We start from the raw sequence: 14,080 nt of genomic DNA on the forward strand, positions 1-14,080 counted from the left end.
TCCAAGGAGAGAGGCAGTTCTTGATTTTGTCCTCAGTAGAGCACAGGATCTGGTCCAAGATGTGAATATAGCTGAACCGCTTGGTAATAGCATCACAGATCCATAGGGCTGGTGCTATGACCCCAGCTTTGGAACAGTCTCTTGGAAGAGCCCTTCAATGAGCCAGACCCCTAAGCGTCTCACTTTTCTCCAGAGTAAGCCACATGGCTTCACCACCTCCTTAAGATGATCCTCTGTTCCTTCAGCACCTGTGCCTCACACTGAGCTCCGGCCAGTGAGTCCAACTGGGACAGACCCAAAGGGAGACTTGTACAGGCTTAGGAAGCCGGGCACCTCCTCCGCCAGCGGCTGCGGGGACACTCAGCCAGTACTGTCACACAGAAGCCATTATTAGTTGACTGGACACAGGAAGTCCTTGGTTAGCTCAAAGAAAAGGAAGTGACAGCCGAGTCCATCTTGCTCAGCACAGAGCCCAACCTCCATCCCTCTGACCTCTCTTAGTCGGGGCACCTGACCTGGGATAGCTTCCCATAGCCACCACTTAACTCCCACCTCACCCCCAGGCCTTTGTTCCCCAGCTGGGCAAACACGGCTTGGCTTTCTGCTGAGAGTTGGGGCCATCCGTGGTGACTGGTCGCTAGGTCCTAGTGATAGGGGTTGCCATTGTCTTCTCACAAACTTCCTGGATATGGGGCCCAAGCCCCAGACAGCTGGGAGCCATCCACACCTGAGTCTCTGAGCTGCTGCAGAGGGCAAACAGCCCTTTCTACCCCTGGGGTAACCCTACATCGCATAGGGGAAACTGAGGCACAGCTTTTTCAAATATTTTTCTGAAGCCTTTCCTCTGTCATAAATAGTGACCGTAATGTAATTAAATTTCATATCCTTATAGGGTGGAAAATACTAAAGAAACCCACCACAGCAGCATTTAACTACAAAAAGGGGAACTACACAAAAAGGTGGAAGCTAGTTAAATGGAAATTAAAAGGAACAGTCACAAGAGGGAAGTGCCTGCAAGCTGCATGGAAACGACTTAAAAACATCACAATAGAGGCTCAAATGAAAGAGGACCAAAAAATACCACCTTGGCTAAACAATGGAATAAAAGAGGTGGTTAGATGCAAAAAGGCATCCTTTAAAAATTGGAACTCAGATCCCAATGAGGAAAATAGAAAAGAGCATAAGCTCTGGCAAGTCAAGTGTAAAAGTATAATGAGGCAGGCCAAGAAAGACTTTGAAAATCAACTATCCAAAGGCACAAAAACTAACAGCAAAATTTTTTAAAGTACATCTGAAGCAGGAAGCTGCCAAACGACAGTGGGGGACACTGGGCAATGGAAGTGCTAAAGGCGTGCTCCAGGCAGACAAGGCTGTGGTGGAGAAGCTAAATTAATTCTTTGCTTTGGTCTTTGCTGCAGAGGATGTGAGGGAGAGTTACACACCTGAACCATTCTTTTTCAGCATAGATCTGAGGAATTGTCCCAAATGGAGGTGTCAGTAGAGAAGGTCTTGGAAGAAGCTGTTTTAATTTAACAGTAATAAGTCACTAAGACTAGGTGTTATCCACTCAAGAGTTCTGAAGGAATTTAAATGAAAGTGCAGAACCAGTAACTGGAGTACATAACCTATTGCTTAAATCAGCCCCCAGATGACTGGAGGATAGCTAATGTAACACTGATTTTTACAAAAGATTCCAGAGGTGATCCTGGCAATTACAGGCTGGTAAGCCTAATTTCTGTGCCAGGGCAACTGGTTGAAACTAAAGAACAAAATTATCTCACACACAGATGAACACAATATGTTGGGGAAGAGTCAACATAACTTTTGTAAAGGGAAATCATGCCTCACCAATCTACTAGAATTCTCTGAGGAGGTCAAGAAGCATGTGGAGAAAGGAGATCCAGTGGATATAGTGTATGTGGACTTTCAGAAAGCCTTTGACAGGATCCCACACCAAAGACTCTTAAGCAAACTCTGCAGTTATGGGATAAGAAGGAAGGTCCTTTCATGGATCAGTAACTAGTTAGAAGATAGGAAACAAACGGTAGGGATAAGTGGTCAGTTTTCAGAATGAAGAGAGATAAATAGTGGGGTCTCCCAGGGGTCTGTGCCTGGACAAGTGCTGTTCAACATATTCATAAATGATCTGGAAACGGGGATGAACAGTCAGATTGCAAAATTTGCAGATGATACAAAACTACTCAAGGTAGTTAAGTCCCAGGTAGACTGCGAAGGGTTAGAAAGGGATCTCCCAAAACTGGGTCACTGGGCAACAAAATCACAGTTGAAATTCAAATTGATAAGTGCTAAGTAACGCACATTGGAAAACATAATCCCAACTATACATACAACATGATAGGGTCTAAATTAGCTGTTACAACTCAAGAAAAACATCTTGGAGATATTATGGATAGTTCTGTGAAAACATCCACTCAATTTGCCACAGCACGCAGAAAAGCTAACCGAATGGTAGGAACCATGAGGAAAGGAATGGATAATAAGACTGAAAATTTCATAATGCCTCTATATAAATCCAGGGTTGGCCCACACCTTGAATACTGCGTGCTGTTTTGGTTGCCCCATCTCAAAAAAGATAAATTAGAACTGGAAAAGGCACAGAGAAAGGCAGCGAAGGGGGATCAGGGGATGGAACAGCTGCTTTACCAGGAGAGATTAGAAAGACTGGGGCTGCTCAGCTTGAAAAAGGGATGACGAGGGCCGGGGGGCCGTGATCAAGGTCTAAAATTATGACTGATGTGGAGACAGTGAACAGGGAAGTGTTATTTACCCCTTAACAGACAAACCAGGGGTCACCCAATGAAACAAATAGGCAGCGGGTTTACGTATGGAAATACTTCACACAGTGCACAGTCAGCCTGTTACTGGTTGCCAGGGGATGATGTGAAGGCCAAAAGTATAAGTGGGTTCAAAAAAAGAATTAGGTCAGTTCCTGGAGGACAGGTCCATCAACAGCTATGAGCCAAGATAGTCAGGGATGTAACCTCATGCTCTGGGTGTCCTTAAGCTTCTGCCTGCCAGAAGCTGGGACTAGCCAATGGGATGGCTCACTCGGTAATTGCCCTGTTCTGTTCGTTCCCTCTGAAGCACCTGGCACTGGCTGCTGTCAGAAGACAGGACACTGAGCTAGGTGGACCGTTGCTCTGGCCTGGCATGGCCATTTGTGTTGAATGGCTGTGTCACTGGGTCTTGATGTGCCTGCTAGGATGTGTTCAGTCCGGCACGGTGCAGTTCGTGTCGCATGGATTTGTGTGTCTGTCGTGGTGGCAGCGGATGCTGCTGGGAGTGGAATGCTTAGGGTGCAGCAGGCCCTGAGCAGTGCTTGGGGCGCCTGCCTTCCCTACACGGTACCTGCTTCGGCCCCGGCGTTTGCAGTCCAGCTTCCCTCTGCTTGTGAAACAGGGCACTTCCCAGACCAGATGGTCCATGAACATATTCAGTCTGGTGTCCCACCCCCCAGTGCCCGGTTAGCAATCTGTCTGCTGGTGCTAGCGCAGTTAGAGATCCCCTGGCTTTGGGAAGCAGATGGGAGTGAGTAAGTGTGTGTGTGTGCGTGCGCGCGCGCGCACAGTGTGCACTCTGGGGTGTGTCTGGGCAGACCCGTGCCAGCACCAGGGCAGTAGGTGGCTCTGGCTGGCTGGGACTGAGTGCCCAGATGGGTCTGAAGCATCGGAGAAACTCTAAAGGAATCCAGGTCATGGGTTCACAGGGAAAAAGGGCTGTGTGCTCCCGAGGAATGGGACGTGTAGGCGACTGACACACTCCCCATGGCAGCCCCTTGTCTGCCAGGGTTTGGGGCTCCTTGTGGGGGTCCCAGGCCAGTTCTCAGCTCTGCAGCTGTGGGCGGCGTGGGGCTCTGCTGTGTAGGTGCAAGCACTGTTGGGGCGTGCCAGGAGGTGGGACGAGCTCTGCAGTCCAAAGGGGTTCGTACTATGGGCTAGCTAGAGTCTCCTTGTCCCTGCAGTGTGTGAGAAGAGTCCAGTCTGCAGCAAGCTGTGAAGAGTGACATTGTGTGCATGGAAGTGCTGCACTGACACATTGCGCTGTCCCACAAGGGCACTTCCCAGCTCCCTGAGTGCTGCTGCCAGCCTGCAGGAGCCCATGAATCCTGGAGGGGAGGCTGGGCAGGCATGTCCCAGTCACTGGAGGGGAAGGGGGCAGGGCAGGGCGACTCCTCTAGCCAGGGATAGGGCAGGTGCGTTCTGATGCCAGGTTTGGCTGGCTCACTGCTGCAGCCCAGCCACCACGGGCGCACCAGTCTGCACGTCTCCCGCTCCTGCCCAAGGTGTTGCTGTTTCATTTTGTTGTCGAGGCTTTAAGGTTAACTATTCTATTGATGGAATCTATGGATCGAGTGGAACTAGAAACCTCGAAGGCTAAAAATACAGCTCCCTGCCAGGAAACGAGGCAGCCTGCTGGGAGGGTGGCACTTCCAATTTTCCAGGAACTGGTGCACCAAGTGTGGATCCAGCAGTCTGGGATCCGTGCCCTGTGATGCCCAGCACGCGGCCTGCATCATTTATCTCCCTCTGTGCCTCCTGTTGACCCCAGCACCCTTCAGTAGGAAAGAGTGCATGTTCCTGTCGCATCCTATAGGGCATGCCAGCCCAGGTGCTGCTCCACCTGGGGCTGGGATGGGGCCCTCATGACTGCCGCGATGCAGAGACCGGTGTTGGGGTGCGTGAGCTGAGCCCTCGCTGTAGGCCGGTGTAGGCAGGATACAAGGCCACCTGCTGCTGTGACTGTTGAGGTGAAAAGGGCCCAACAAAGCCCCGTGTTAACAGGTTGGGGGTCGTTGCAGGCTCTCGCTGGCTTACTGGTATTGTAACAAGCATATTACAGCTTTGCAATCTTTTATTGAGGAGACAGAAAAAGAAGGCAGAACTGTGAAAGCATCCGACATGGAAAGAATCAGTCGGGCTTGGATGTCGTGATATTCCTTGTTCCCTTTAGCTGCAGAGTCTTATCTCCTAGATAGTATTTGCTGCTCTTCTGGGGGAACAGGGCAACAGCTGAGCTGGGCTGAGCAGCTGCTGGTGCTGGAGTCCAGTCCTCTCTCCTCTCAGAGGAGGACACAAAGAGGAGAGAAGACAATAGCTGAGATGAAGAGGGCAGCTTCTGTTTCTGGGGCTGACTCCCATCAGCCTTGCTGCTGGAGGGGCAGGGGCCCAGACACAGTGTGATCCCTCACGCTGACACCTGGCACACATGTACCCACGGCAGGCTGTTTTGGGCCTTGCTTTTAGCTGCCTTTGTGGTCACAAGTTCCCAGCAGTGTTGCAAAGGTGGAGTTGCCTCGGCCAGCTAAATCAGACTCTACACAGAAGTGAAAGAGAGACGAGAGAGGGGACCTAAGGTGGGGGGCGGGGCGACAGCTGGCAGCCCGGGCTCCTGTGCCAGAGGCTGGTCAGAATTAGCTGGTGCTGGTGGAGGGGGGATGTCGTCGGTTCCCTCTCTGGCAGGGATGAGGAAGGCCCAGTGGTGTCCAGTGGCCACAGGGCCCCAGGAGATGGGGGTAAACTTGCTCCTTCCAGTCCACATGCTCCTCTCCCGTGTGAGCAGCGTCCTGGGCAGGGGTAGCCTCGTCCTTCGACTTTAACCAGGTGAAACACAGTTTGATTATTTTACCTAAACATGTTTCCTTCCACGTCTGGAACCTTCCTGCTGGTTGTCACAGCAGCCCGTGACCTACCCGGAGGCCTGCAGCCCCCGGCCCGGGTCTTTGAACTGAGCCAGCCCAGTCTGTCCCGGGCGCGCGTGCCGGCTTTTGCTGATTTGCTGAGTCATTTTGCACAACAGGCAGAGCTGGACTTTGGCTAAAGGCCAGGCTCTGCACAACCGGACTTCGCTGGTGCGACCTCTGGCTCTGTATGTGACTGCCTTTGGCTGCCACAGCGCCAGTCCACCTTCCTTGTTCCGAGGTGGTGGTCCTCGATCACTTAGTCTGGCTGACTGGAGCACACTAGCGAGGCATGTCCCGGCAGAAATGCACCGATGTGAGTCCAGGCAGGTCTCGGCCCCTGCTCGGTGTTTGGCTGAGCGGCAGAGCCAGTCCGTGCTGGTGCTGCCCTCAAGGACTGGAGTCCCACAGACTCTGCTGCACACCTGGCCCTGGCATTTCTGTGCATGGCAGGGCACAGCACAGAGGCTTCTTCGGGCTCCTCTTGGTGGCAGCTTTCTCAGCTGGTGCTGGAGCTTCCATACTGTGTGGTGGGCACCGGCGATGCGAACGGGGTGAGCTATGGGGTTACCTGCTCAGGCAGTGTGAATGAGACTGAGCTGAGGGCCATTGCCCTGCCCCCAGAGCGTGAAATGGGTTGGTGGTGACGCGTGGCAGGGCTGTGCGGTGGAGTGTGTAATGGGCTGAGGGTATGAGCTGTGTTACCCTGTGAAATGCACCTCCACATGCTGCAGCACATTCCCTGCACGGGCAGGCTCTGCTTGCCTGTGTCCCACCCACACTCCTGGGGATCTCTAGGAGCTGCCTTGTGCAGTGAGCCCGACTGGCCCTGAAACGAGCAACCCTGCTCCTGGCATATGCTGCACCAGAGATTGGTGCCAAAGTTGTGGTGTGGTCCAGCTGCCAGCATGACCCATGCTCGCTGGACTGGCCATGTCCCTGCTAGGAATCTGCTGAGAGGAGAGAGCTTTGTGGCCGGCCTGCTGTGGCCTCAGCTGGTAACTATCCAGATGCCCGTACGCCACTGGACATATGGCTGTCTCTGGCACTGGAGGAGTGCCAGGCTGTGCCCCAATGGAGAGGTGGCTGGCAGGGGTGCAGGGTGGGGGGGAGGTTCCTCCCAGCACCAGGCGCCCGCTAATTGATCCCATCTGCCTGGGAGCGGGAGGCAAGCTGAATGGGAATCGCTCGTCTGAGAAGGCCGTAAATCCTCAATAGGACGGTTCTCCTTGGAGGTGACTGGGACTGCATGTAGCCGCTCCAGCCAAGAGCCGCTGCTGATGGGGGAGGCTCCAGGCCTGTCCCCCGTCCTGGCAGCTCCCCTCTGCCTCCCAGCTCTCAGGAAGGGTGACTGTGTGCAGAATTGGGTCTTGAGAAAGGCAGACGTGGGCAGTCAGTGACCTGGAGCTCGGCAGCTGAGTAGCCTGACCCTAGCCAGCTGCCGGGTCTGGCCCCACCGCATGCAGCTGAGGGACCTACTGGACTGGGGGGAAGGCTGGTCCATAGGATGCTGGCGCAGGAGCATGGGGCAGCAGCAGGGCGTGGGGTCCCCAGGCCAGAATCTCCAAGCAGCTGCCTGCCCCGTAGGAGAGCTCTGCGGTGCCGTACAGCGCTGAGGGGAGCGTGCTGCCCGCCCTGTTGCCTTGGCCTTCCGGTGCAATGGTGGGAAGGCAGCTGGGGATGGGTCTGGAATAGCAGGGCCCAGCAGGCTGCTGTCGGGGGAGGCAGGCTCCCTTCCTGTGCATTTTAGGACAATAACGCACTGAAGATGGTGCTGGAAGTGGGGCTCCGGCTGCCCCCCCAGCTCTGATTCTCCCTAGAGAGCTTGGCTACCAGCCCAGCTGCAGCTAGGTGCAGTGGCTGTACTGAGGCTGTGCAGTGACTTTCCTGCTCCTTGGCGAGGAGCCCTTCTGGCCTGTCTGCCCTGTAGGGAGTTTCTCAAGGCCGGGTGGGGGACCAGCTCTTTTCCCACTCTGGCTCTGAAGCTGCTGGGCTGGTGGGGAGAAGCCCTGGTGGAGAGGCGGCTGTGGGTGTCCTGCTGAAGGCTGCCCTGGGTGCAAGTGAGCTCGGAGCCCTCAGGAGTTCTCCGCTGGGCCTTGGCTGCTTTGTCCTTGTTTCTTGCTGAGCGTGTCTCGTTCCCAGGGAGGACAGCCAGGGCTGTGCTAGCCCGACAGCCTCTGGCAGATGCTTTGTCCCTGCACCGTTGGGTGAGGAGCAGAGGGAATAGGGAGGCTGCTGTGTGCCAGAGCCCTGCCCCATTGTCCCTTGGCAGTAATGGGGCAGGGTGTGCTGCGGGGGTCTTAGCTTTCCCCTGAGCTAACAGAGCTTCACGATCCTTCGGAGAAGCTGCTGCTGTTGGAGCTGGACCATTCATGTTGCTCATTGACATGCTGTAGATTGGCCAATGCCACAGTGAAGGTTTCCTGCTTAACCCTATCCCTGTCCACTTTGGGCAGTGGCTTTGTTCAGATACCCCCTTTAGTGAAATGAGTGCAGGTCATTGCTTGGCCAGTGCTGTCGGGTCTCATGCCACCGGTTCTGGAGGCCTCGGTGTACAGCCGTGCACTCCTCTGCGTGGGGCAGGCAGACAGGTCCTGCCGGGCCTGTCCAGTGAGAGTACACATGAAATATACTGTACTTACCCTGTAAACTCTGCAGCATGAAAACTCACTGGTTTAGAAAGCCCCCAGAGTCCATGGCAAAGCCCAGCACCGCCGCCTCCCCTGAGCTGCCCTTCAGAAAGGCCGCGCTGCCCCTCGGAAAGAAAACGAATCATGCCTTGGTGCTGAAAAATGACCTACCCAGGCTGTGAGCAGCTTCCAGGATGTGTTCACTTCATGCAGTCAATAAAAAGAAAGGGACCGTTCTGTCAGTCGAATGACACTGGCTGCATGTGTATCTCTGGCTAGACAAAGATATACATTCAGGGGTTCAAAAGGGAGCTAGATAGATTCATGGGGGAGAGGTCCATCAGTGGCTATTAGCCAGGATGGGCAGGGATGGTGTCCCTGGCCTCTGTTTGGCAGAAGCTGAGATTGGCTGACGGGATGGATCACTTGATGATGATCTGTCTGTTCATTCTCTTTGGGGCACCTGCCATTGACCACTCTCAGAGGACAGGATACTGGGCTTGATGGACCTTTGGTCTGACGCAGCATGGCCATTCTTATGTTAAAGGGGCTGGCTTCTAGTCCTCTGCTTCAGGGCCTGTCCTCCATGGGCCGGCTGCCTTCATTCTGTGCAGCGCTAAAATGGGACATGGAGCCTTCCCCGCCGCGTAGCTAGCTGCTGTCACCCCTGGGCGATGCCTTGTGGTCTCTGCTCTCGGACAGGGTCTCTGGCTGCTGCAGGGGTGGTGGAGTGTGTAACAACTGCCCAGACCCGCTGGAGAGCCAGCACTAACGGCCCCCTTGCTGGCACTCCCGGACAAAAGCTCAAAGGGCGTGGGTGGAGGCCAGAGATGGAGCTCCCTTCCCTTCCTCCAGCTCAGCGCTGGGCAGGGCGGGTCATGTGGGCTTCCGCTTGCAGGGCTGTGCCCCTGGCACCTTTCAGCAGCAGAACAGTCACCGAGCCGTGAGCAGTCATTTGGTGGGCGCTGCATGGGGATGGGGATCCCCCTGGCATGGGTGGGGGAGGGCGAGACTGTGCCGCGGGGCTGGTGTTTGTGCCTCAGCGTATCTCCATCTCCTGGGGCCTGGAGTGCTGGCAGGTTGAGGAGAGCCATGAGAGACCCATGCATCACACAGGCTGCACGGGAGCTGCCTGCAAGCGCTGCTTTCCCCAGGCAGTCGTCCGTCCATCCATCCATCAGCAGGATGGAATGAGATTTGGCGGAACAGGTGGCCCTGCAGCAGGGACGTTTTCTAACCGACAATTGGGCCGTGGCTGAGGCCCAACCACAAAGTGCACCTGTGGTTTGGCCTGCTGTGGGTGTGCACCTGTCTTCCCGGCACTGCTGGCCCGAGGCGTGCAGCCAAGCTGTGCTTTCCCTCCAGACCTGGGGCACTGGCTCCCTGTGTTCTGCTCTGGTCTCGCTGTGGAGCCACGAGAGGTGGGCAGAGAACAGTGTGCTGCATGTAAAGGGGGACGGGGACCCCGCCAGGAGCCCTTGGGAGCTGTCCCCCATCTGGCACCGGAGCCTGGTGGGAGCTGCCTGGGGCCCTGCCCAGAGCTGTCAGTGGGCCACCCCCCCGGCTCCTGCCCCTCTTCAGCCAGCGGGCCGCCCCCCGGCGCCTGCTGTTGGTTCTGGAGGGACCCGTTTTCAGTTGGGGTGGGGGGCAGGGGAAGGAGCCTAATGCACCGGAGGTGCCTCGGAAATGAGAACCTTGGATGGATTCCTGGCCCTATTGATCCGCCGGCAGTTTCTGCATCCTGACATTCGTAATCTCGGGCGGCTCTGAGGTTCCAGATTAATGGGCTCGGGAACTGTCCATCCGTCACTTCACATTAATTACTGGAGAGGTGTTTTTCCAGTGATTTACCTGACAGTGGCCTGTGATGAATACCCCTAAACAGAGTGGGCAGTGATTCATCACACGGCTACGCCCCTCCCCCACGCTCCCTTCCCCCGAACCACAGGACAGACCCCTGAGCCATCCATCTCCATAAACACTGCCTGATGCATATTGATAGGGGGCTGGGGCCTGGCAGATAGCAAGGCGCTTCTTTGTGCCAAAGATTATGAAAAATAAATCTCCGCCAGGAAGGTGCGGTGGGCAAGCAGGGCTCCTCCACCTTGCGTGGCCAAGCTGCAGGCAGTGTGGGCTAGTGGTTGGAACACAGGACAGGGAGTCGGGACTCCTGGGTTTGCTCCCAGCTCTGCCATGGCATCACTCTGGCAGCAGCGTGTGGCTGCCTCATTTTCCCCATCAGTACAATGGGGTAGTGACCCTTCCTGGCTGGGAAATGACTCCTCTGCAGCACTCTGTTCCTCGCGTGGGATTGCCACGTGGTTATTGCTCTGCCACCCTGTTTACCAGAGAATGTGCTAGCTTGGCAGGGGAGTATGGTGTATGCTCACCATCCTGTGCAGCCAACCCTACCTGTGCCCCACATCTCCGAGTCTGCCTTTGGTGTGGGGCACCATGCCCTGGCTAAGGGGCAGGGCAGAGACTCAGCGTGTCTGGGTGCTGCCTCTGCAGATGGCAGAGATCAGGGAAGGTGCTGCCAGAGAGGGGCTTGTAGGTGCAGATGTTCAAGAGGGAATTGATTCTTGCACTGATGAATGTAGCTTCATTACAGCCCAGCTAATTACTCACTGACCTCTCTAATGGATGGCTCTGTAGGCCAGGGATTGGCTGTGGAAGGGGGTGGGGTGCACTGCTGGAGGCTCCTGAGAGGAAAGGTTGCAGTGTGTTCCCTTTTCAGAGTAGCAGCCGTGTTAGTCTGTATCCGCAAAAAGAAAAGGAGGACTTGTGGCACCTTAGAGACTAACAAATTTATTAGAGCATAAGCTTTCGTGAGCTACAGCTCAAGGCAATCCCAAGCTGTGCTGGTGAGAGCTTCATGCGTTTGCTGGAGAGCCGGGGCATCCGGGCACAATGGCGGGGCAGCCCCAGACTCCCTCTGGCTCTGTGTGGGGTGGACAGAGGTGGGGAGTGGAGGGTCTGGGGGCGCTCCCTGTCTGGGCACAAAGACTAGGGCTTACTGGGCTGTGACCCCTCTGTGGTTCTACTTCTGCTTGTCTCTCAGGAGCAGGTTCATTCCTTCTGCCAATGGTTACGTAGAAATAGCCTGGCTTAGTGCCCAGCCTCTCTCTACACTCCCCACCTGCTGCTTCAGAGCCAGGTGTGAGAAGCCTGGTGTCTGTCACCCATTGAATGCCCTGATCATCCCCATTACACACCTGCTCCTTTGCTGAGCTGCCGCACGCTTGGCCCCAGGGTACCTGGTGGCGCTGAGTTCCTCTGGCTAAGCGTGTGTGTGTTTCCTTGTATCAGCTTCAAAAGTCTTCATGTTCAGTTCCACTGAATCTCTTGTTCTTGAAAGGAAAATCTTGGTGCCTGAGCTCCCTGCTCCACGTCAGGTTTCATCTGCATCTGTCTCTTCCTGCCTCTTATTCCTCTCCTGTCTCAACTCAACGGCCTCCATCTTTCCTCTCTTTCACACTTGGGACTCTTCCAAGGCCTCCAAGAACTACACAGGGCGGTAAATGTTGTTTGTTGTGTGGTTGTGAGAGAGACGGAGAGATTTGCTAGCTAAGTTAGCAAACTCTGTACTTGGATTGTGGCAGGACTTCCGTGGCAGCCCGTGTTCTGCTGCCCAAACGTTCTAAACCCCTCCTTGCTGGGCTGAGCCGGGCGCTGTCTCTGAGCAGGGGTGCTGCTGTGGTGGAGAGAGGAAGGCCAGTCTCAACAAAGCCCTTTCAGCCTTTCTTGCGTTCTGTGAAGGGGAAGAAGAAGCCCACTCCCCAAATGTCAGATGGGCTTTGCACACAGGCCAGCTTGACTGCCCTGCTGCTGTTACGGCACCAAGTGCTCTCAAAAGGTTGGTAACAGGTGCCCAATAAAACAGAGATAGTGTTTAACCCAGGCAAGAGGCTAGTCCTCAGTGAGGGATGGCGCCAGGCCAGGCCAGCAAATACAAACCCTGAATAATAAGCTATTAGAATGTGCTTCCGTAAGCGCACCTTCACATGTCCCGGCGATGTTTGGCTCTGCGAGACCATCTGCAGGGCCGTGGTAGCAGCAGAGCTGATGTCTACAGGAGACTCTCCATGTACATGGTGTCAGTAGGACAGCTGTGTCCTTAGCTGGTCCTGCTCTGAACAGTGACTAAAAACCTGGCGCCTCCTACTCGGCAGAGCTGCCCCCAGGTAGGGGGTTGTCTCTGCTGATTGGGGGTTTGGGGCTGTCTCTCACCTTAATGGCATTAATAATGCTTTCCTGCTTTTTGCTCCTTAGCCCAGCCAATCTCTCCCTCCTTGGCCTGAGCCCCAGTGCTGGAGCCTGTCAGTGACGCCTGGCTGTGCTCGCTGCAGGCAGTGGGGCCGCACAGGTGTTTGGGGACAGAGGCAGAGCTGTTATCGCTGGGGCCAAGCCCTGAGAGCGAACTCTTGGCCCCAGGCGGAGAAGTGGGGCTGGCAGGTAGGAAACCACCCTCGTACGTTGGAGATGAGCTGTGGAGCTGCTAAGCCACGGGGAGCCCCACACACCATTCTCCTGCCGCTGTCTGGGCGCGGCTGCATTCCCAGCCCCTCGTAAGCCCGTTCTGCCGCTGGTGAGCTGTAGGCTGCAGAACTCAGTACTGATGGTGTCCCGAGCCTCTGTCTGCCAGAAGCTGGGAACAGGTGACATGGGATGGGTCACTGGATGTTACCTGGTCTGTTCTTTCCGTCTGGGGCATCTGGCATTGGCCACTGTCGGAAGACAGGATCTTGGGCGAGATGGACCTTTGGGCTGACCCAATGTGGCTGTTTTTATGTTCTTATGATTGTCTTACGGTGGCTCTCCAAGCACAGACCTGTAACCTAGCTGGCTCAGGCCACGGGGAACCCCGCACGCCATTCTCCTGTCACTGTTTGGGCGCAGCTGCATGCCCGGCCCCTCATGAGCCCGTTCTGCAGGCAGGGCTGCCCTGGCAGAGCTCAGTAGTGATTGTCTGCAGGTGGCTCTGCACACGCAGGCCTGGGCAGTGATGGAGGCAACGTTCCGCTGCTTAAAAACCTCCAGGAAAGTAGTGGACTGACAGTGCGAAGTGCTGAGTATCGGGGCCGGTGGGTCTGAGCCCCTCGGAAATCCGCCTGCAGGGTTTCGTGTTGGCTGTTACAGTGAGCTGCAGGCTGTGGTGTTACCAAGTCGGGAGCTGGGCTAGGAAGGGCTCACTGGGGTGCTGGCCCCATCTTGGCGCAGTGTCACGTTCCCTGTGGGGCAGTATGTCGTAGCCGGTCTGTGTTTACTGGAGGCAGGGTGGGTGTATTAACGAGCCTTGCTTGGGGCACCACGGTCCCTCCTTTCCTGAGGTCAGAGTCGCCTTAGCACTGGGGTGAGTGTTTGGCACTGTGGTCTGTGCGCTGTGTCCCCTATGGACGCTGGCCTGGGCACCGTGCTGGGTGATCCAGTGTGTCAAGTGTCATGAAAGAGGGGCCGGGGCTCTGGCCATTTGTTTACTTTATAAATGAGGTGGCAAAGCCCAGAGGGGCCAGGGTCTGGCCCTGCCAAGGCCCGGAGACACCAGGGCTCTCCCCTGGCAAGCCCTGTCACAAATTAAGCACTGAGGCCTTCTCCACTGGAGTGTCCTGTGCAGCCAGGCTGGCCAGAACTGTAGTGGTGGCTTGGTGTATTTCAGTAGCATCCAGAAACCGCAGTTGAGATAGAGGCTGTGCGTGTGTGGGTGCACATGGCCTCGTGGTGGGCTCTGCATACGTGGGTGCACACACACTCA

General features: G+C 55.6%; 1 protein-coding gene across 5 annotated transcripts in view; it reads left to right on the top strand.

Moving 5' to 3' along the window:
- Nucleotides 1-14,080, top strand: part of R3HCC1L (R3H domain and coiled-coil containing 1 like) — a 41,995-nt gene that overhangs the window by 5,981 nt on the left and 21,934 nt on the right. The window lies entirely within an intron of this gene.

The sequence above is a fragment of the Dermochelys coriacea genome, chromosome 7 (genome assembly GCF_009764565.3).
Source record: "Dermochelys coriacea isolate rDerCor1 chromosome 7, rDerCor1.pri.v4, whole genome shotgun sequence".
Taxonomy (NCBI): domain Eukaryota; kingdom Metazoa; phylum Chordata; order Testudines; family Dermochelyidae; genus Dermochelys; species Dermochelys coriacea.